The following is a 22,812-nucleotide window of genomic DNA, read 5'->3' on the forward strand; positions in this document are numbered from 1 at the left end:
ATCGAAATAAAATTTGTGTATTGTTACTTAAAATTTTTATTTAAAATCGAATAAATATTTAAATTATAACGTCATAGAATAAAGTGTATTTCAATAAGATCAATTATTTAAAAAAATTTTATTACTTCTTAAAACTTATAATACGGCATCCCCTCCTAAGAAATATGTCACATTGTATTTTTAACAAAAACTTGAAATTTTTTTTTATTACTTTTGAGTATTATTATGTAATAGAATGCTTAAAATGTAAAAAAAAATTATATAATTTTTAAAAATTGTAATTTTATTTTTTCATTTAGGTTTAATAAATTTTTTATAATTAAAATATTATAATGCTTTAGAAAAATTAAACTCTTTACTTATATTTATTTAGACATAATCAATATTGATCGATAAATAATAATTATTGATAAAATTATTTGAGGGGTTTAGCTACTACCTGAAGCAATTTAATCTGTACACTATTACAGCATGCTTTCAAAAGCAAGAATAATGTTGATATAATGTTTATATTTAGAATAATGTTTGAGTACAATAAACTTTTTCTGTGCATTCACGTATAATTTTACCACTTTTTTTTTTCCTTTTAAGAAATTTTTTTTTTCTTCTCATATTTCCGTAAAAATATCATAATAATTTTTAGAGTCACAAACAAAAGTTTTATTTGTTCCTTATAATTTTTATATACAAGAAATGACTTTGTTAAAATAAGGAAAAACTATCGATACTATAATTTCAATAGCCTATTGAAATATTAACTATTTTAAAGATTAAAATGATAAAATTTAATTACGAATTGCAAATAAACTTTTAAGTTTTTAAGAAAAGATGGTTAGTTATTTTACATATTATACATTAAATGTTACATTATATGTTAAAATAACCAACTTTGAAATATCTTCTACTAGATCTTAGTACACATTTTAACACAAAAAAGAAAAGAAAAGGAACTTTTGAATTTAAAATTTCGGTACAGGCAAAGATGATAAAAGAAAAATTTTGAAAATAAATATTTTCGAAGTGGAGAAACATCAAAGTTAACCATTTTAACAAGGCTATTTATCAAACACCTTAGCTTTTCCTAAAAATAAATTAGTGATTTCGTTTGAACAAAATTAAAGTTATATTTCATTAATCTGCCTTTAAAAACCTGTTCAAAATTTAATAATTAAAATTATTTGCCCAATGAAATGGAAGATTCCTCAAGCATTGTTTATAAAAACATTTTCATTTTTCATAAACATTGGGAACAAGGAAGGGGAACCAATTTAAGTAGAATAAATGGTTACTTACGTCAACTCTAAAATTTCTGCAAGAATCATGTTTGTCTTTATATGATCGTTGCCCGAAACTTTTCTCTTAAAATAGTCACAAAAATCAAATAGTAAAATAATCGATAAAGTTAAATAAAAATTAAACAATGCGAAAAAGTAAAATAATCTAAACACGAACCAAGTTGAAACAAAATCCTGTAAACTAAGGTGTAAAGTGTTTACCAAAATGTTTAATTTGTGTGTATATACGGGGGGGGGGGGTGTAAATACGGGAAATTAGTTACTGATTGTAGTTTAAATAAAGTTATTGGTTGAAAATTATGTCAATCAAGAAACTTTTCTTTTCCTAGACCTCCCACTTTCTTCAATCTTAAGTCATCATTTATTTGTATCTGTACCCCTCGAATGGAAGACAATTTGAATTTTCTGAGATATGGCCCTTTCCTCTAAAAAAAAAAGGAAGGGGGAACGAGTCGACTATAGGATGCTTAAAGATATCTGAGATGAAAGGAGGTTCTCTGTCTGTAGTAAATCAATTGGTTACACTTGTCTTGTCCTTAAAGTGGTTCTTCTCAGAAAATTTAGCTTTGTATTCTAATGCATATGTTGGGGACAATCACGGTGGTCCTTTTCAAGAGGTATTGCAAGAGCCTTTGAATTCATGAAATCGAATGCTGGCAATAAACAGCTTTTGTTGTTTTACGACGGGATTGTTTGTTACATGCAGAAAGCAAGATCAGATTAAATTGAACCCGTTTCCCAGCAGCCTGGTGCTTATAATAAAATAACAGGAACAACAATATTTTCCCCACTCGTTTATGCAGAATGACCAATTTTTATTTTAAGAAAAAGTTAAATGGACAATGGAAATACCTTAATTAGTTATTTATTTATTTCAATCTGATGTACACACGAGCTGCAAGTAAAAATTAAAAGCAACGATTAAATTTATTTTTAGTGACAGAAATAATATTATTTTCAAAATATTTACATGTTCAAATTATCATCTTAGTAAAAGTTGATGAAATTACATATATATATATATATATATATATATATATATATATATATATATATATATATATATATATTCTCAATAATAATTTTGATTGGCTCTAACTTTAATCATTATCATTAAGGAATTTCCTTTATTAGTTAGTATTAAACATATTTTTAAATTCAATTAATAAAAATATCTTTATATCTTTCTTAAATTTGTTATTTACTTTTGATTTGAAATTTTCAGAACTTTTCTTATTTCTTAATTGTAATTTTTACAAATTTCGTTATAAGATGCACAAAATATAGTTTACTTGCACTAAACCCAATTCAATGATCGAAAATTTGATTTTATTGATACTTATTTCTTATATTTGATTTTAATATTAAATTAGTTTTAATGGATACTCTTTTTAACGTATTTTTCACCGTCAAAACATCCGATTCACATTGTGAATTTACACATCTTTTGTGCTTAACTTTTATAACATTTGTATTTATACAAGACTCTAAGGACTAAGGAACCTGTAATTCTTTCCTTATTAAAAGACTAGCTGCTTGCATTCATATTACATAGTATATATTTTAAGTTTTAAAATCTAATTTCAACATTCGCTATATATAGATAAAAAAAATTATAAGTAATGCGAAGTGTGTGGTCATATTTTTGCAAATTTAACCTCTCCTCCACAAAGAAATTTCGAAAAATGATACTTAAACACAGCTTCTTTTTCTTAATTTAGTGAATAGAAAAAATATTTGACGTAAAATTTTGAAATAAATTTTTGTAACACAACCTTTACGTAATTTGATGACTTCTTTTTCCAGTTGCAATGAGAATATAATTAAAAATATAGTGTAAGCAAATATTTTTGAAAAATGTGCAGCACATAAAAGCAAAAACATGCATAATACAGTTTTTTTTTTCACATCACAAATCACATATTTTACATAATCAAATCATTGCATCAAAATGTTGTAAAAAAAATTTTTTTTACATAAAAAAATCAAATTGACGAAGTATTAACTTTGCTACAACTGCGAAAAATATTATGTAAACATGAATCGTAGCAGTATGTTATAGAATCATTGTAATGGATAAATAAGTAGATCTTTTATCGCATAGAAATTCGCTACCTAATTTAATTATAAGACGAAAAATTTTTGATACATAACATCTTTTTTTTTTTTTCTTTTATTATGTAAAATTTCGTACTTAGAAAAGCTTGTTATCTACTCTTGAAATGGAAGCTCAAAATAATAAATTTTTTAAGTAATGTTTCAAAAAAAATTTAATTATGTACTCCTAACATTTAGTCAAACTTTGTGGTGCCCCCCTTTCCCCTGGTGCCCTAAGCACGTGCTTAGTGTGCTTAATGGTTAATCCGGCCTTGACTATTAGTTATTGTAATTGTCTCATATTCCAATTAATTTTTAATTAATTGGATAATTAATTAATTTGCTAATTAATAAATTAATTATCATTCGTTTCGGCCCATAGAAGGTCCTGTGAGAGATAAAAAATAATTGAATATATAGAAAAATCGGTATTTTATCACTTCAATGCAGACTATTAGTTATTGTAATTGTCTCATAATCCAATTAATTTGTAATTAATTGGATAATTAATTAATTTGCTAATTGATAAATTAATCATAAAATTAATTAATTATTAATAAATTGTTAATTAATTACTAATTAATTGCTAATTAATTAATTGATTTGCAATTACATACTCCAACTAATTTAAAAAGTTTTTTGGAATTTTTTTTTAAAAATTTGATGTAAATTTTTTTTTTAAATTAACGTAACAGGTTTTTCTGAAAAACTACAGATATATAAAATTTTCGAAATCAATTTTGACAATAAATATGCATTATATAGTACGTGAATGTACCACAAAATTAATTGGAGTATGAGACAATTACAATAACTAATAGTCTGCATTAAAGTAATAAAATACCGATTTTTCTATGCGTTGAATTACTTTTCATCTCTCACAGAACCTTCTATGGGCCGAAACGAATGTTTCCCCCTAAAATTATTCCTCATAAGGCATACATCCCACTAGTTTATTTCAAAATTGGCGAGTCACACTTCCCTAGTTTCCCTTGTGAGCTAAAAGCATCAATTCCTCGAGAAGTAATGCTAAAATGATGTTGCTTGAGAGACACACACGAGAAGTGATGTTCTTTTTTTGTGTTGCTGAGAAAGAGAGTTTTTTCTGAGATATTTCGTTTGGGTAATATTTTGTGATTTTTCGTGTGAATGTTTAAATAAATGTTTGGTACAACTCACGTCTTATTTCTGGTTGTTGTGACACAACAAGGGATGTCTATCTGTGAATAACAAACAGTCAGAGAAGAAACGTGCATCTAAAATTGTAAGAAGTGTGGTACCAAATAATAAAAACCAAATAAATAAAAACCAAAATTCTATTGAAAGATATTTTGAGTATTACGATATATGTTATTATATACTAGAATCAAGGTAAATCATATTTTATTAGGGAGAAGGTGAGGTTTACATCTTGTTACGTTTAAAGCTGAACAACACTGACTAGCGCGGGATAACAAAAGGTGGAGTTGAGTTGAGTCGCTGCAAGGCGCATTTACACTGAAGATAAAATACATGACAATTCTTTGGCGCTTAAATAAAAGGTTAATTATGAATTATTAAAATTTAAGAGTCAATAACGAATAATTAGAGATTTAATCTGGTGACTGGTCTTTTTTCCCGAGTTGATCTCCTTAACTGCATTGGATTTCTCTGGGTTACAGGACTAGAAACTGGAAGAGAGGAGGGTATGGTGGGTGTAGAGCTGGATACAGGAAGAGAGGAGGGAATGGTGGGTGTAGAGCTGGATACTGGACGAGAGGAGGGTATGGTGGGTGTAGAGCTGGATACTGGACGAGAGGAGGGTATGGTGGATGTAGAGCTGGATACAGGAAGAGAGGAGGGAATGGTGGGTGTAGAGCTGGATACTGGACGAGAGGAGGGTATGGTGGGTGTAGAGCTGGATACTGGACGAGAGGAGGGTATGGTGGATGTAGAACTGGATACTGGAAGAGAAAAGTGTACTGTCCTGGGCCTAGAAAATTTTAAAGAAGGAGTTATTGATTTTTCAACTTGACAAGCTCTTAATTGGTTAAAGTGACGCTTGATCACATAACCGTCGTCTAATTCAATGAGATAGTGAAGTCGTCCAAGTTTTTCAACAACAGTTCCATACTTCCATTTAGCAGATGATGTATAGTTGTGAGACTGTACTCTTTCTTCTTACTTGAAATTTTTGTTAAATTCTGGCTGCAAGGCATTATTTTTTTGTCCTTCAGTTGGTTTGATTAAGTCGAATTCACATCTTAAGTTTCAACCAAATAACATTTCTGACGGAGTTTTTCCATTGTTAAGTGGTGTTATTCTGTATCGGAAAAGTAGTTTGCATAATTTACTATGGAGGGAACCTGAATGATACTTCATGCATTTTAATTTCGTTTTTAATATCTGGACATAGCGCTCTGCTTGGCCATTTGTAGCTGGATAGCCTGGAGCAATAAGACGCTGTTTAATACCATTTGACTTACAAAAATGTTGGAATTCTGCTGACTTAAAAATTGCGGCACTATCAGAAACTGAAATTTCAGGTAATCCATGACGACTAAAAATTTCTTCTAAATAATAAATTGTGTTTGATGATGTAGGAGATGTCTTCATAGCAAAAATTTCAGGCCATTTTGAAAGTGAATCCACAACAATTAAAAATTGATGCTCCATGAAGGGTCCGACATAGTCGATGTGCACGCGTTGTCAATTTTTCTCCGGTGTTTCCCATATGTGAAGAGGTGCTTTCGCTGGATTTTTTCTTACATCACAGCATTCACGGCAACTTTTAACCATGTTTTCAATATCGGTGTCAATGTTTTTCCAATAGCAGTAGTTTCGAGATAAAGCTTTCATTTTCACAATTCCTATGTGTGTAGAATGTAGTTGCTTGAGCATTTCAGGTTGAAGAGATTTAGGAATGATAACTCGATTTCCTCTAAATAGGATTCCATCTTGAATGGTTATACTGGGATCAAACTTGTTTCCAATAACAATATAGTATTTTATTTTTTTAAGATCAGGATCAAGCTCTGTTTCTGTTTGAATTTGTTTTGCTGTAATTGTTTCAGTTGAAATGTAATTTATGATAAATTGCTGGAGTGATTGTGATTCATCAATACAGTTGACGTAATTAACTGGTAGTGGAAGAAGATTTCTTGAAAGGTAATCAGCATTTGTATGCTTTTCAGATTTTCTATGTATAATTGTGTAATCGAAACTCGAAAGAAATTGAGCATATCGAAGAATTCTTAAAGCAGTCATAACTGGGAGGCTTTTCTCTGGATGGAAGATAGCGCAAATGGCTCTGTTATCGAGAATCAAGATAAATTTTCTGCCAAAAATATAATCGTAAAATTTTTTGCAAGCCCAAACCACAGCTGTAGCTTCACGATCCAATTGACTGTAATTTTTCTCGGCAACTGTGAGACTTCTGGAAGCAAAAGCGATAGGCCGCTCAATACCGTTTGGCATAGTGTGTGAAAGAACTCCTGAAAGTCCAAAAGGGCTGGCATCAGTAGCTAATGTTACTGGAAGAGCTGGATTGAAAGGCACTAGAATCTGGTCACTGGTTATAATTGATTTTGCTTTTATGAACGCAGATTCACATTCTGCAGTCCATCGGAAACGTGCGTTTTTGCATAAGAGTTTGTTTAGTGGATGAAGTAGGCTGGAAGCATCTGGAATGAACTTAGAATAATACATGACAAGTCCAATGAATTTACGAACATCATCAACGGAGTTTGGTCGAGGTGTTTCGGATATAGCTTGAATTTTATCAGGTGATTTGTGTAGTCCAGCAGAACTGATAACATGTCCCAAATACTGAACTTTTTCCTCGAAAAATCTACATTTGTTAAGATTAAGATGCAAATTATGTTCCCGTAACTTTTCTAATACTTTAATTAAACGTTGCTGGCAATCTTGTTTATCTTTTCCTTGGATGATAATATCATCAAAGTAGGCAATAGTTCCATCCAAATCTTGGACAAACTGATCGATAAATCTATGGAATTCATTTGGTGCAGTTTTTATTCCGAAAAATAATCTTTTTGCTAAGTATGTACCTCTATGAGTAGAAAGAGTCTGATATTTTGCACTTTCTTCATAGACTTTCAAATGTAAATATGCTTTGTGGATATCGAGCGTACAGAAAAATTTCCCATCACGTAATTTATTGAAAATGTCCTCAATTCTAGGAATTGGGTGTCTGGCATTTTGAAGCTGACTGTTAATTGTAACTTTAAAATCTGCGCAAATACGAATTGTGCCATCATGCTTTGGGACAACTACTAGGGGTGTACCCCATTCTGATACGTCTATTTTTTCTATTACACCTTCCGCTTCTAATTTATCTAATTCTTGTTCTACTTTTGATTTTAAAGCATACGGTACAGTACGTGGTTCAATAAAAATGGGTTTAGCATCTGGAATTAGCTTTAGTGTACAAGTATAATCAGGAATGCAACCAATTTTAGGTTCAAACACATCAGAAAAAGAATCAATAATTTTCTGTATAGAAAAATCAGTAGAAGAAATGCTGGGTTTAATACTTGCACTTTGTGCAGAAATAATGTGAAGATCATTTAAATTAATATTCAAGTTTCTAATCCAATCACGCCCTAATATAGAATTTTTATTTATCGAAACAACACCCAAATCTTCAAAGCTAGATTTATTTTGACATGATTCTTTAATCTGAGCAACACCAAGAGGCTTAAAAATTTGTCACGTATAACTTCTAAAAGATACATTCGTTTTTTTTATCGGAACATTCAGACATAATTTTTTGAATTCGTCATTATTTATTATGCTAACCTTACTTCCGGAATCGCATTCAAAGCGATGTTCAATGCTATTCAATTTAACTGGAACATACATTTTGTCATCATGATTGAAATCGTTCAAAAATACATCACAAATTTGACTTACGTTAGTACTTAGTTCATTAGAATCATCTGTTATTTGATTTATATTTCGATTTCTAAATCTATTTCTGAACTGTTTTGATATACACACGTTAGCTAAATGACCTCGTTTCATGCAAGATTTACATCGTAATTTATTTTTAAGAAAACAATCTTGAGTTTTATGATTTGTTTTTCCACAATGTAAACATAATCCCTCTAATCCAAGTTCTTTAAAGTTAATACTGCTTTTATTTTTCATAGGCGATTTTGATCTACTTCTGTTTTGATGTTTACTTTCGTTTTAAGAATTTCGAAAATTACTATTGAACTTTTTCTTTATATAGCCACTTGATATTTTATCAATGAAATTAGGATAATTACTCTTATAAACTTCTTTATTTTCGATTTTAGCAGCTTCAATTGCTAAGGCAATTTTAATAGTTTTATCAAGTGTAGCATCACCTTGTTGCAATAATTTTTCACGAATATCGGCATCAGCTAAACCTCTGATAAATTGTGATCGTAATAATAAGTTTAACATAGATTTAGAACAGTTATTAGAATTACATTCAGATTTGAATTCAGCATTTTTTGTTAAATCTTTCAATGAAGAAACGAAAGTAGAAATCGACTCACCTTGATGTTGATGTCTAGAAAAAAAATTTATGTTGTTCGGTAAGAACATTCGGTTTCGGTGATAGATGCTTCTTTAAAAGCAATAGCAGTTCTTGAAATGTTTTTGTCGACGGAATATCCGGTGCAGTAAGACTCGAAAGCAGCTGGTATTGTCGTGAGCCTAGACAGTTAATTAATACGAGTACCTTTAATTCTTCTGTTTCTGGATCATCTGCTGACAGTCCTTTTAATTTGAAATAATTTTCAAGTCGTTGAGAATAACAATCAAAGGATTCGACAGCGGCATCAAAAGGATCGAATGATAAATTTTGAGTAGCGATGACATCTTTTGGGCTTCGTTTCGATTCTGGTGTTGATTTTACTGATTGAACAAATTCTTGAAGAGTTGTAATTAATTGAGTTCCGTCATTATTATTCTTTTATCCTCGTCGCCAAATTATTATATACAAGAATCAAGGTAAATCATATTTTATTAGGGAGAAGGTGAGGTTTACATCTTGTTACGTTTAAAGCTGAACAACACTGACTAGCGCGGGATAACAAAAGGTGGAGTTGAGTTGAGTCGCTGCAAGGCGCATTTACACTGAAGATAAAATACATGACATATGTAATGTTAGGTACATAATTAGAAAGTTTCTTTTTTACTTATTAATTAGCATAAACCCAATTATATTCATTTTTCTTTGTTCAATATCAAAGTTTTAACCTGAATCTTTATTATTGTATTGCATCTTGTCTTAAAAAATAAGAAATTAACTTTAAAGTTAACGAAAAGTTCCAACTATGGGTCTCAAAGTACAGAATAATCTGAGAAAAATAAGGCAACGCATTTTAATATTTTTTTCAGATAAATTTAAACAGTTTGTTTTCATAATGAATCATTAAGTTGAAATATATTAATAAAAGCGTAATTTTTATTTCATTCTACAAAGTCTTTTTACAACAATAAAAAATCAATAATATTTCAGTAGTCAATTAATTTTAATCCGAAATAAATATCCAGTTTGATTTGGAGAATAATACGAACGCAGTTCAATTATGATTGGTGATGGTGATGGTGTACCACAGTTTGTGTCTGTACATCACTTCCATCATCATTGTGCACTCCAAATGTGCTCAGTACTTCGTCAGCTACCTCCTTTATAACTGAAAAATAATCAAGCAAGTTACATTGCGAAAAAAATGTTTAAAAATATAGGTACAAAAAATTTAAAATTTGAATAAAAGGGAGGATATTAAGTTCAAAAATAAGGAACCTAAGAAAAATGTTCAATAATGAAAAACATCAGAAATACTGAGTTGTATTCAAGCATCGAGGGGTCGGAAGAAAATATAGAAACGCTTCTATACTAACTCTAAGTAAAAAGACTTTCTTTTTGCTATAAATATTTCGCCATAGCCGTGGTGGCTCAGTGGATAGAGCGATCGTCTCCCAATTGGGTGCCCACGGTTCGAATCCCAGTCATGGTTGATCGAAACTAATTCCACACCCGGCTCACACTGGCCACAGTTCTGACGTAAAATATCCTTAGTGGCAGAGAGATCATGGGTCTCCTTGCCGTCAAGCTAACCATGGGAAGCTTTCGTGGTTTTTCTCTCCATGCAAACCAAATGGCGGTTAGTTCCGTCAAGAAGTTCTACACGAGGGCAAATTTCTCCCGATACTTGATCCAGGAGTTTCCTTGTCTCCTGGATTGGGTTCAAAATTACAAGGTTACGGAGTTGAACATTGGTAGTCGTAAACTCAAAAATCGGGTCGGCAGTTCAGCGACTGTAATAAAAAAATTTTGTTGGAAGATTAACATCGCAAAACATTTGGCACTGTTTGAAAGATCATGCTTGAAGCCTTAAGTGAAAGATGTCCATTTACTCCGTGCAAGGCCAAAGATGCCAACTGCTCTGGATACGCCAAAATAATTTTTAAAAAAAACAGTAAATAACTACAAAGTAAATTTTGCAAATATTTGATTATAATTGCTTGCTTTTTACAAGGTATGGCATGGCTCTTGAGCAATAAAGTGGAGAATTATATAAACTTACAAATTATTTAGAAATAGTCGTGGATAAAAATCTACTAAATTGAGTTAATAAAACCAAGAATCACAATTGATAAACTACCACTTTAAAATATATACAAGTATTTGCTGTCCGGAACAAGTTGGCATCTCTGCAAGGCTCGGATCAACCTGAATGAGGGGAAGTGAATCATTTTTTTATTAGCTTTAACCCTTTCGCGCCGACTGTCACAAATACGTGACAGCATAAAACCATATCAATCAGGGTAAAAATATAAAACTGGTAATCAAAGTATTTCTTTAACAGTTTATTTGCGGGCGGAGTTATAATTGTTTGATTTATTTAATTCACCAATACTTTGTTCGAAATAAAACTATTTAGTTATACTTTGAATTAACATTGATTATATATATGATTAAACTAACAATAATTAAAGTAAAAGCAAAGTAAGTCTGTCCAATTAGCAACGACTACATTTAAGTTACCGTTTTTTATTTAATTACAACTTGATTCTGATTTTGTACGAATGCTTTTCTGAATCACCCGTCCCCAAGGGGTTAATAGTAGCAGTTTCGAAAGTACTCTGTAGGATTACAATACTCATAGAAGTCTGCTTTTTTCATAGAAATATTAAAAAAGACAATCAACTTTTAATTTCTTACGTTCAGTTTGATTCGGGCAAATTTTGCATGGTTCAAAAAGAGCACAATTTTTTAAAAGCTGAAAAAAGTGCCATCAGATTTACCGTTTAAAAAAGGATTGCTTAAGGAAATATTGTTTACATGGGGATAATATAGAAGTGTTTCTATATTTTTATTAAATCCCTGAGTATTGTTTATCACTTTCTATTTCATGGGAAGCTGTGATTCTTGGGTAATCCAATTGTCCGAATAGAGGAAAATTATTCTGCATTTTCCGGAAAACCTTATCGTCTTAGTGACTGTAAAAATTTTGTTTTCTCAATTTATTTCGCTGTTTGACTTATAAAGTTATTTTAGACTAGTTTTAACTACCACTAATATTATGAATAAGTTAAACACATGCATTAATATATGACATTACCTGATTAAAAACTTCATTCGCTTCAAAAATGCATTAAATCATGGACATAAATTCAATTTCGACAATGCATAAATTATTTTCATCCGTGTCACAGCAGCTTATCTTGATGCCCTGGAATCTTGTTTTATTCGTATAAATGCTGCTTTCCTTGTGAACGACATTAGTATCACCACCCCTTCATAGCACTTGGAAATTTATTTTACTCTGATTTGCTACTCTCGGTCACTGCTTTATTTTCTTTTTCTTGGCTATTGTATTTTTTCTAGTTTTGTTTCTCTATTTTTCGTTGGTATAACCTTAAGTTTAATATTTCAAATCACTTTTGTTTCTTCTCATTCATGTCCAGGCCTGAGTGTGAGACGGAAAAGAGAAATAACTGGTAGTAAGACCATTCCAATAATGATTGATTCTCGGAAGTAGCAAATCTAATCTTAACAATAAATTATTCACTGCAATTAAATTTCTGTCGGAGAAGAAGCAGTACTATCTATTGTATCCGTTAACAAATTTTGGTAGTCAGAAATATTTTATTCTTTCCCAAAACCAGCTGAAAATGAAATTTCTTTGTTACCTGTTTTTACTCTTTTCTCGTCTTGATATTTGTGGATTTTGGAACAAACAAATGTGAATTGAAATGTAAAATTAAAAGTTGCCAACGAAAAATAACGTTCCTTGCAACCCCTACATAGCGCATGGAAATGCATTTTATTATTTATCGGCCAGTGTGGTTTTTTCTTGTTCTGTTTTCTTTTTTCTTTCGTGGCTACTGTGGTTTTTCCAGTTTTGTTTATCACCTTCCCTTTTCAATTTTTCTTTGGCAACTTTTTTTTACACTTCAAATCACTCTGTTTCTTCGCTTTCATATCTGGCATGTCTTGAAATTGGGTGCCTATTTTTGAAGCGCTTGAAACATGTCGATTATAATTTACTTTTTATGTATTTTTAAACGAATAAATCTTTTAATCTGGAAATATCTTACCGTTTCAGTTTTTTCGGATTATTTATTTTAATACATGTTTGTCGTTAATTGGTGTGTTTAAATTTAGCAAATTATTAGATTTTTTTTTCTTTTTGCTTTCTTGATTTCTAAATTTCACTATTACAAGGAAAAATAATTCCGGAAAAGAGCAATATTCTACTTTTGATATTGATGATATATTTCGATTTTAGAACATTAGTATTAGTGCATAACTATAGCAAAAAAGAAGAAGGTTTCTCCGGAAAATTTTTTACCCAAGATATTTTTTGACAAAATATTTATTATAATTAATGCCTGAAATTTCTCCTATTCTCTTCTGTACGCTCTCATTTTTATTTACTTATGAATTTTTTTTGAGAACATTCGGGGAGAGTTGAAAATTTCTCCTAGGTTTGAAAGTAAATAGAGTAATCCAAAGTTTGGACTCCTTAATGTTAATTTTAATTTTTGCGTATTGCACCATATCTCAAGAACTTTCTAAGCGAATTGAAAAATATTTCAAATTTGTTTACTCAAACACAATTCCATGCAAAATAAAAAATATTGGAAATTTTTATTATTTTATTTATGACTAATCGATTTAAGGTTAAGAAGTATAAAAATGTTTACATCATTTTAAAAAAAAAATTAATTTTAAGTTTTAAATTACAAAATATGGGTGAAATCGGTCGAATAGTTCCTAAAAAATCGAATTTCAAAAACACGACATTTTAAAAATTGATCTTCCCAGGAAATATTTAGACCGATTCGACTAAAATTTCGTATTTTGCTGTTAAAATCACATTCTTTAAAATTATGTAAAAGTTTGTGCACTTTAAAATTGAAAATTTCTTAGACTATTATCAAATAATGAAATAAAAATAATAAATAATTATTAAAAATTATATTTTGCATGAACTCCGCCACATGGGTAGCTTCGGCTATTCCGTGCGCCAGTCCCAAGCCTGGATAAAGGAGGAGGGTTGAGCGTAGGGCTAGTCCCTCTACCCCGTAAAACATCCCTGACTACAGAAACCAAAAGCATATCGGGCCAAATTCTTTTGGCGGAAGCAATGATTTGTGAAATTCCAAATGACAGTTATCTAACCTGGAATGAGGAAATCACGCCTATGAAGTGTCGAAGGGAAAGCCATTTGGAGCCTTCGATGCGGAAGAAGTCATTGATGAAACCTAAACACAAGTTACGAATTGGTGCTTGGAATGTAAGAACTATGTACCAATGTGGAAAAAGTAGACAGGTATCAATGGAAATGGATTGATACCAATTGGATATCTTGGGAATATCAGAACTTAGATGGACAGGTTTTGGCAAGATTAAAACTGGAAGTGAACAAATCATTTTGTACTCAGGAGCTGAAGAAAAGCACGAAAGAGGCGTGGCGCTAATCATTAATAAAGAAACAGCGAAGAGTCTTTTGGAATGGGAACCAATCAGTGAAAGAATTTTAAGAGCACGATTTTATTCAAAATATATTAAACTATCAATTATTCGAGTGTATGCACCAACGAATGATGCTGATGAGGAGGAAAAGGAGACATTTTATGATCAACTACAATGTGTTTTAAATCGAGTTCCAAAACATGACATGATGATTCTTATGGGAGACCTTAATGCTAAGGTTGGAAAACGGATTAGTGATGATGAAACCTCCATGGGAAACGAATCACCGGGCGAGAGGAACGAAAATGGAGAACTGTTTGCTTCCCTGTGCGAACTAAATAGTTTAAACATAGGTGGGAGTAGATTCAAGCATAGAGAGATACATAAATGTACATGGACCTCACCAGACGGAAGAACAAAGAATCAAATAGATCATATTGCAATTAATAACAAGTTCAGGAGCTCACTAAGAGACGTAAGAGCGATGAGAGGTGCCGACGTTGGATCAGATCACTACTTGATTCTTGCAATATTAAAACTAAAATTAAGAAAATCACCAAAGAAGATGGGACATAAAAGAATAAGCTATGACATTGCTAAGTTAAAAGCCAAAGAGTGCAGACAAGAATTTTCAATCGAGTTGAAAAACAGATTTGAGCTGTTAAAGGAAGAAGAAAATCATGGCAACACTAAGCAATCAGAAATTGAGGTAAAAGAAAAAGTTGAAGAGACTTGGGAACATATCAAAAACATTTATTGCGACGTAGCAGAAAAAGTGTTGGGTAAAAAGAAAGGAAAGAAAAGCAAAGAATGGATTACGGGAGAAACATTAATACATATTGAAAGCAGAAGGAAAAAGAAAATACAGATGGAAACTACAAAGTCTGAAAAATTATTTAATCGGTATAGACAGCAGTATAGTCAAATTGATAGAGCAGTAAAAAAGTCAGCCAGAAAAGACAAAAGGAAATATTTCACAGACCTTGCCACTGAGGCTCAAGATGCAGCGCAAAAAGGACAAATAAGTACTTTCTATCAGAAAGTGAAACAAATAAAAGGAAATAAACGAAATTCGCAATGTGCAGGAAGAGACAAAAACAATAAGTTACTTACTACGGATAAGAGGATTGAAGAAAGATGGAGAAAATATTTTGAAGATACGCTTAACGCACACCATGTTGAAAATTCTGAGCAACTCCCAAATGTTACATTAAATGTAGCATCTACTGTAGATTTTTCTTTGGAAGATATCTCGCTGAGGGCCACAAAACCAAAGAAGGCTGCAGGGAGAGACGGAATCGTGGCAGAGATGCTTAAGGCAGACTTTGAAACCTCTACAAGACAGTTGCAAAAGCTCTTCAATGAAATCTGGAGAAATGAAAGAATACCAGAACAATGGAAAGAAGCAATAATAGTGAAAATTCCCAAGAAAGGCGATCTAACAAAATGCGAAAATTGGAGGGGCATTAGCCTACTTTCCATACCGGGAAAAATATTTGGAAGAATAATTTTGAATAGTCTAAAACATGAAATTTATGGAATTTTAAGAGAAGAACAGGCAGGTTTCCGCAGTGGAAGTGGAACAATGCAGCAAATCTTCACACTTAAATATCATTGAGCAAAGCTTAGAATTTAACACCTCTTTATATTTAAACTTTATTGATTTCAGTAAAGCCTTTGATTCAGTTAAGAGAGAAATTATGGGAAATTTTATCACTTTATAATATACCAGAAAAATATATTAACATAATCAAAGATATGTATGATAACAGCAAAGCATGTATAGAAGTAAATGGAGAATTAACTGAATTCTTTTTAGTAAAAACTGGCGTGAGACAGGGATGTGTTTTATCGGGATTTTTATTTATACTGGTGATAGACTGGTTTATGCGAAACAGCTTGAAAGATGAAAAAAGAGGAATAAGGTGGAATTTCACAACTACTTTAGAAGACCTTGATTTTGCTGATGACATCGTACTTATTTCATCCAAATGTACAGACCTTCAACTTAAAACAGAAAAATTCAACAAATATTCAAATAGTGTAGGTTTATTCATGAACAAGAAGAAAACTAAAGTAATGAGAATAAATCAAAAGAAAAATGACAAAATTAAAATCGAAAATAGCGAAATAGATGACATAGAGTCATTTAGCTATTTAGGTTCTATTGTAGATAAAAAAGGTGGAAGTAGTGAAGATATTAGACAGAGAATAATCAAAGCAAGAACATGTTTTAAGGGATTACATAAATTTTGGAGAGAGTCAAATATTGAAATAAAGACAAAAATAGTTGTTTACAAAGCTATTGTTAGAGCAGTACTATTATATGGCGCAGAAACCTGGAAACAGACTAAGATGGAAATACAAAAATTAGAAACCTTTCAAAACAAATGTTTAAGATTTATTTTTAAAATTTTCTGGCCTTACAAAGTATCAAATCAAAATCTATTAAAGAAAGCTAAAATAAAAACAATCGAAGATGAAATTAAAAAACGAAGATGGAGCTGGCTCGGACATATCCTTAGAATGCCCAAAGAAAAAATTTCATCTGTTGCGCTTACATGGGCCCCTGATGGTAAGAGAACAAGAGGAAGACCCAGACTTACCATCCAGCGCATGTTTTTGGGAGAATTAAAAGAATGTGGAATATCTGGCTGGGAGGAAGCAAGATCTATTGCTGAAGACAGGAGGCGTTGGAGGGATATGCTAGAGGCCTTAAGTGCCCAAGGCACGTAGAGGATAAGTAAAGTAAGTATATTTTGCATGGAATTGACTTCAGATAAACAAATTTTATAATTGTGAGCAAAAAGTTTTAAATTCGCATAAAATTTATCGAGATATCGCGAAATACGCAAATCGCTCTCCTAACCAAACTATGGGAACCATATTTCCCAGATACCGACAACCCCCTATATCTGTCGAGAATTACGTATACTCATGTATTCCGAATTCCAAACCTGCCTTAAAAAAAGGCATGTTTATCCTGAGAGAGCGCGTTTTTGAATCTGATTTCGTAACTTAAATATCGTCTGCACTAATTAATTAATTTATTATTTTATTACTAATTATTAATTTATTTGCGGTCATACTCTTGAGAAAATAAGATTGAGTCCTAGAACGTGAAGATTCAATCATTAGATCAAAAGTTATTCATAGCGGCAGTTCTTAATTTTGCTCACTGCACATGTTAAAAGCATGTTTACAGGCCTGCCTACTACTAAGCTTTTTGCAAAATATTTTATAGACTGGGAGACATTTAAAGTTTTAAAAACTAATAAAAGTCTCAAGTAATTTTGTCATCATTTTAAAAGCTTCACAGGAAAGAGCTGGAACTAAGTGGCGTTGCATATGAACTTTTAACCGGTTAACGCCCAGCGTCATATATTTAGGACAGTTCCTTTCTAGAATAATTTTTTGCAGAAAGAGCCGAAAGTTGACAGCCCTGTGTTAAATGTATAATAAACTCTCGCAACTTTGGAACTTCGTGTTAGATTGTCTTGTCGAGGTTCCCGTATTCGTTGAAACATTTTAGTAGAGGTAGTAAATTTAGGCTAATGCTAGAACATATTTCTTATTTTAATATACCACTTTATCATTAAGTGGTTTAGCTAGCTGGAATTTTCCTGCATATTTACTCTCTTCGGAATACAATTTTTAGTGGTGGTTACGCAGAAATTAAAATATCGACATTTATTTTATTTTCGTTACCACTTTTTAAAAATTTCAAGACTCGCTGGAGCTTCTGCACAGTCTTAAATCATCTAGCCATTGTTGCTACAGGCAACTAAAAATGGAAAAAGTGGCAACTAATGTTTTATTAAAAGATATTAAAATTTTACATTAATTATTTTTTATTTTTCTAACAAATTTCTTCAGTTTTCTATTGAAATTGAATGCATAGAATATTTTTTATTTAAATATTAATCAATTGTAATGTAAATCACAGTGGTAGTTACGATAGTATAACTAAATAGAGAATAAATAAATAAATATGAATTGAGCGTCTACCACTTTTTACATTTCTAGTAGCTTTAAGAAATATAGAGACACAATGTCACACTTCTTTACGTCGGCGCACCTAAATGCATTAGCAATAATAGTATAAAAAGGGATCTTAAAATTGATGACATCAACGTCTATATAATAAATTTAAATAAAAATTTCTACGATGAAGCAAAAACCTGTACCACCAGCAATTTTAATTCACTCCTTGATATAGAACTAATTGACGACAACACTAAATTTAGCCCCATCACTGCCTTTTTCCTTAGGGATATGTTGCCCTAGCACACGAAATACACTCAGCCCCAGCCGACTCACACGAGCCCCCTCACGATTTTTTGGTGCTAAGCACCCCCTCTTCTTCCCATCTCCATTCCTCCTCACTACTCCTCATCATCGATTTATTACTACAGATGAATCGGTAAATGCCGCTTCGAGGCAGCGCACCGAGATTTATGTGATTTCTACCATTCACACTTCTTTGGGTAGCAATATTATGTGCTTGAATAGGTACAATTTCGTATTTTTTGAATTTTTTTAACTTTCAATTTATTAATCAGATTGTATCGAAATTGATCTCATTTGTTTCAACGCGAAAAAATGCATCACTTACCTGTCTAGAAATGACTGTCTAGAATGTCTAATATGCATCACTTACCTGTTTAGAAATGCTGGTCTAGAATGTCTAATATGCATCACTTACCTGTCTAGAAATGCCTATCTAGAATGTCTAATATGCATCACTTACCTGTCTAGAACGAAGTTTTATTTCTTCCCCTCAAAGCATCCGCATTTTTTTTAAGGGAAAGGTTTACAGAAGAGAGTTGTGGTGTTTTCAGGTATCATTAATGATAACATAACAAAGCTTTTTGTCAAAAATTATCTTGGTTATTAATTTGTCCTTAGGAAAAGTTTAATTTTGTTGGACTACATTGGCTTAACTCAAATTGAAAAATAATTGCATAAACGATAAGTAATACCACTACATACAAAAATACTTGTAGGACTAAATGAATAATTCATATACAATTAGGACTAAGATAATAATGCATGTAACTCAACTTACGTCCTAGTGTTGGATCTAAAAAAATGCCCATTTATTAGAATTTATCATTTAATAGTAAAAATATATATGCATTAAAAAGAGAGGTCTTAAAAATGTTATACAACTTAAGATAATGATTGCTTACCTGCCGTCGCTGTAAAAAATATAAATACATTAGAATGAATTTTTTTTTTTAAATTTCACATTTATATTTTTGCAAAATTTTTCCGAACATAGTGATTGCAGTATCATGGGAAACAACTACTCCATTTTGCTCAAAAATATTTAAATAGTATGGTCAATTGGGTAAATTAGGAAGATTTTTAACATCTTTTTTTTATTTTGAACTTTATTATGTCTCATTAAAAGTATTAAAGTTATCGTTTTAACCGTTTAGTGGGATTTTTTTACTCTTTTTACGAACGTAGAAAATAATAATTAATGATCAAATTTGCATACTTTGGCTGCCTTTAAGGGGTGATCATAATTATCTCACCAAAAGTCTCAACAACTGAAAATTTGGAAGTAATTCGGATGACATGTGGGGGGGGAGTATGACTATCAGCTGATACATGTTCTAGAACTGTTATTTGTTCTAACTCATAATCAGACCTTCCAAAAACTCTAACCATTGCTTTTCTCATTTCATCCATTCCATGGGCATGGGGGTGTCATTATTGAACCCTACTGATTGACCTGTATTCAAGACAAAGCTGAAAATGTCCTTTTTTTCTCCTTATAACTGCTTCGAACTGCTTATTTTCTTAAAAATCTTAAACAATTTTTAGATTAGCACTATAACCATTGGAGATTGGTTGATATTGTTTTTTGTCCATGGTTCCACGCTGCCTTCTGCATCATCAACTACGTGCAGGGCTTCCTCTATGCAGGATTCCTCTGTCGCTGCATCACAAGACGCTTCCGACTTCAACGTGCTCAGCAACTCAGTGCATGGTGAATACAAGTTGCTTTCTCCGATGAGTCACGCTACAATGTACAATGATGTGGAAGTATAGTTTGTCTACAGTATGAACTGCTGCTATGGAAACAAGAATAGAGCATTTCAGGAAGGGCAGCTTCTCTTCACTGGGTTAACAAAATAGACCGAAGAAAAAGAGTCCCTTTCTCTCCCGAGTCAAAACATATTTTAAACAATGACCCCACACCTCTGCTTGAAATAGTTATACCTCATTACCATAGTCATCTCCACGGGTCAAGATAAATGGCTTGGGGAGTTCTTACTTCAGACAAACTATACGCGTCAGAGGTATTAGAGGGAAGCTTCTGCTTCCACAGTGTGTTATCCAGAGTCATACCACACAAATGCATGGCATCATGGTTTGGGGAGCTGCTGGATATAACTGTCGATTCTAACTGCTGCAAATTGTGGGTAAGCTCAACAGTGATCGATACATAAGAGTGAGAAGCCAGTGGTCATCTCCATTTTCAAAGCTTTTGGATGTTGCATTTCAGCAAGATAAAGCCCGTGGGCATGTTCCTAAGACTACACAAGCTTTTTTCAGTGCACAACAGATTTAGTTTCTTCCACAAAACGCTTATTCGGCGCATCTATCGTCTATTAAGCATGTCCGGGATTTCATATATCGGCAACTCATTTGTAGAACTTTTGTGGTACACAGTAAGACTGAACTTGAAGTCAAGTTGAAGACGTATGGAATGCTATTCCCCAGGATTACATTCAGAGCCTGTATAATTCAATGCCATGACGTGCACGGGCTCTCACAGCTCAGCGCTGAGGACATACAAAGTAATCATTTCCGGCATAACTTTTGTTTTTTGAATTGTGAATTTGACCACTATTTATTTGTATCACTATCAGTAATAGGTGGAATAAATTTCATTCATTTTTGACTGTTCCTTTACGGTGTTGCAATTTTTACAAACATTAATATCTAAGACTTGGAATTGTGAAGATGTGTGGAAATACTTATTGGGAGTACGAGGAAATGAAAATTAATTAATGTTTGATAGTCGTTACTTGAATTATTAACTGTTAAACATATAGTAAAAAAAACATGTGGTCCAATTGGTAGTTCGCAAAAATACAAGTACAGAATTGAAACTTAACGTTCTGAAAAATTCATTTCAACTTTTGACCGTCACACGAGATTTTCAACTTCTTTGAAAGTTATTAAAATTTTTTGTGCCTCTTTATCATTTTTTTCTTCACTTTTTTGTATTAAAAATGAATTCTTATCGATTTTTCTAAGAAATTTATCTTTTTCGAGATCTTTATTTCATACTATCCTTTTATTTATATATTTGCGCTTGACTCGATGTCTTAAATAACAAAAGTGGGAGAGAGAGACAGAGTGAGAGAGAGATGTTGACATTTATTACGTTTTAATATTCATATTATAATTTTTAAGAACATCTTTAAAAAAAACTTAATTCAAGAAACTAAGAGATATAAAAACCGTTTCTTATTTGAATTGATAATATGACATAATGTTACCATTATGTATCTATATCGAGTATATTTACATCTTACTTATTTTATCTTATTGTGTCACACATTTTGTATTCCTTACTTTAATTCATTTCCCAAGTACAGTTCTTTCTTTTTCAAATCGTTTGATTAAGATTGAAGTATTAACAAAATGTTCTTGCATAAAATCATGATAATTATATGTTTGATTTACAAAGGATTTTTTATAAAAAAATATCGACTTATGAAAGGAAATAAAACAGCTATAAATGAAAAGCAAGCGGAGCGTGCCAAAAGCTGTTTTTGACAAGTTTAAGTCAAGAGAAGGCAATATGGGTATCTTGATCCTGATTGGTGGTTGAAACGAGGCTTTTGCTTACGTAAGCAGCTTGTTCTTCCCATTCAATTTCGAGTAATCCAAGCGTACCGAGTATCAATTATCATTAGTGACACATTCTATATACCTTCACAAAGATTTCATTTCTTTCACCGCATGTTTCTAGCTTAACACAAAAGCAGGTACGACACGTAGAGCATAAACAAAGTCATATTTAGTCATGTATTCATAGCATAAGTCATTCTTATTTAGTTATGTGGAACATAAACAAATTAGTTATGCATCAAAGTTGCCAGGTACACAAAACAAAAATGTATCACGGTTACAATAAAATACATAAACAAATAATAAATCTAAGTTAAGTGAAAGAAGTAGACGAGGAAGAATTGAATTTTTACAAATTTGATGTGCGATACGTATTGTATTTAATTCATTTCAAGTCAATTAACATTCAAAATTATGTGGAGAAATTAGCTGGACTTTAACACGCCATCTTCTTTAAAAGTTATCAGTTGGTGCTGAAGTCACAGGTCACGTGTCAGAGTATCTGTGATTGTCTTCTTCGTGAGTTGCAAGTACCCAATTGCAGTTTTTAGTCAATTTAAATCAAAGTAATTTTCA

General features: G+C 31.7%; 1 long non-coding RNA gene across 1 annotated transcript; it reads right to left on the minus strand.

Annotated features, from left to right (window-relative positions):
* Positions 1–9,812: 9,812 nt before the first annotated feature.
* On the minus strand, positions 9,813–21,795 carry LOC107443573 (uncharacterized). Its single transcript, XR_011636755.2, has 2 exons — positions 19,427–21,795; positions 9,813–10,066 (listed from the first exon to the last, which is right to left on the minus strand). It is a non-coding gene; the product is annotated as an uncharacterized LOC107443573 (long non-coding RNA).
* Between the last annotated feature and the right edge of the window lie 1,017 nt (positions 21,796–22,812).

Source organism: Parasteatoda tepidariorum, chromosome 8, assembly GCF_982258835.1.
Source record: "Parasteatoda tepidariorum strain Cologne lab strain chromosome 8, Ptep-v5.0, whole genome shotgun sequence".
Classification (NCBI taxonomy): domain Eukaryota; kingdom Metazoa; phylum Arthropoda; class Arachnida; order Araneae; family Theridiidae; genus Parasteatoda; species Parasteatoda tepidariorum.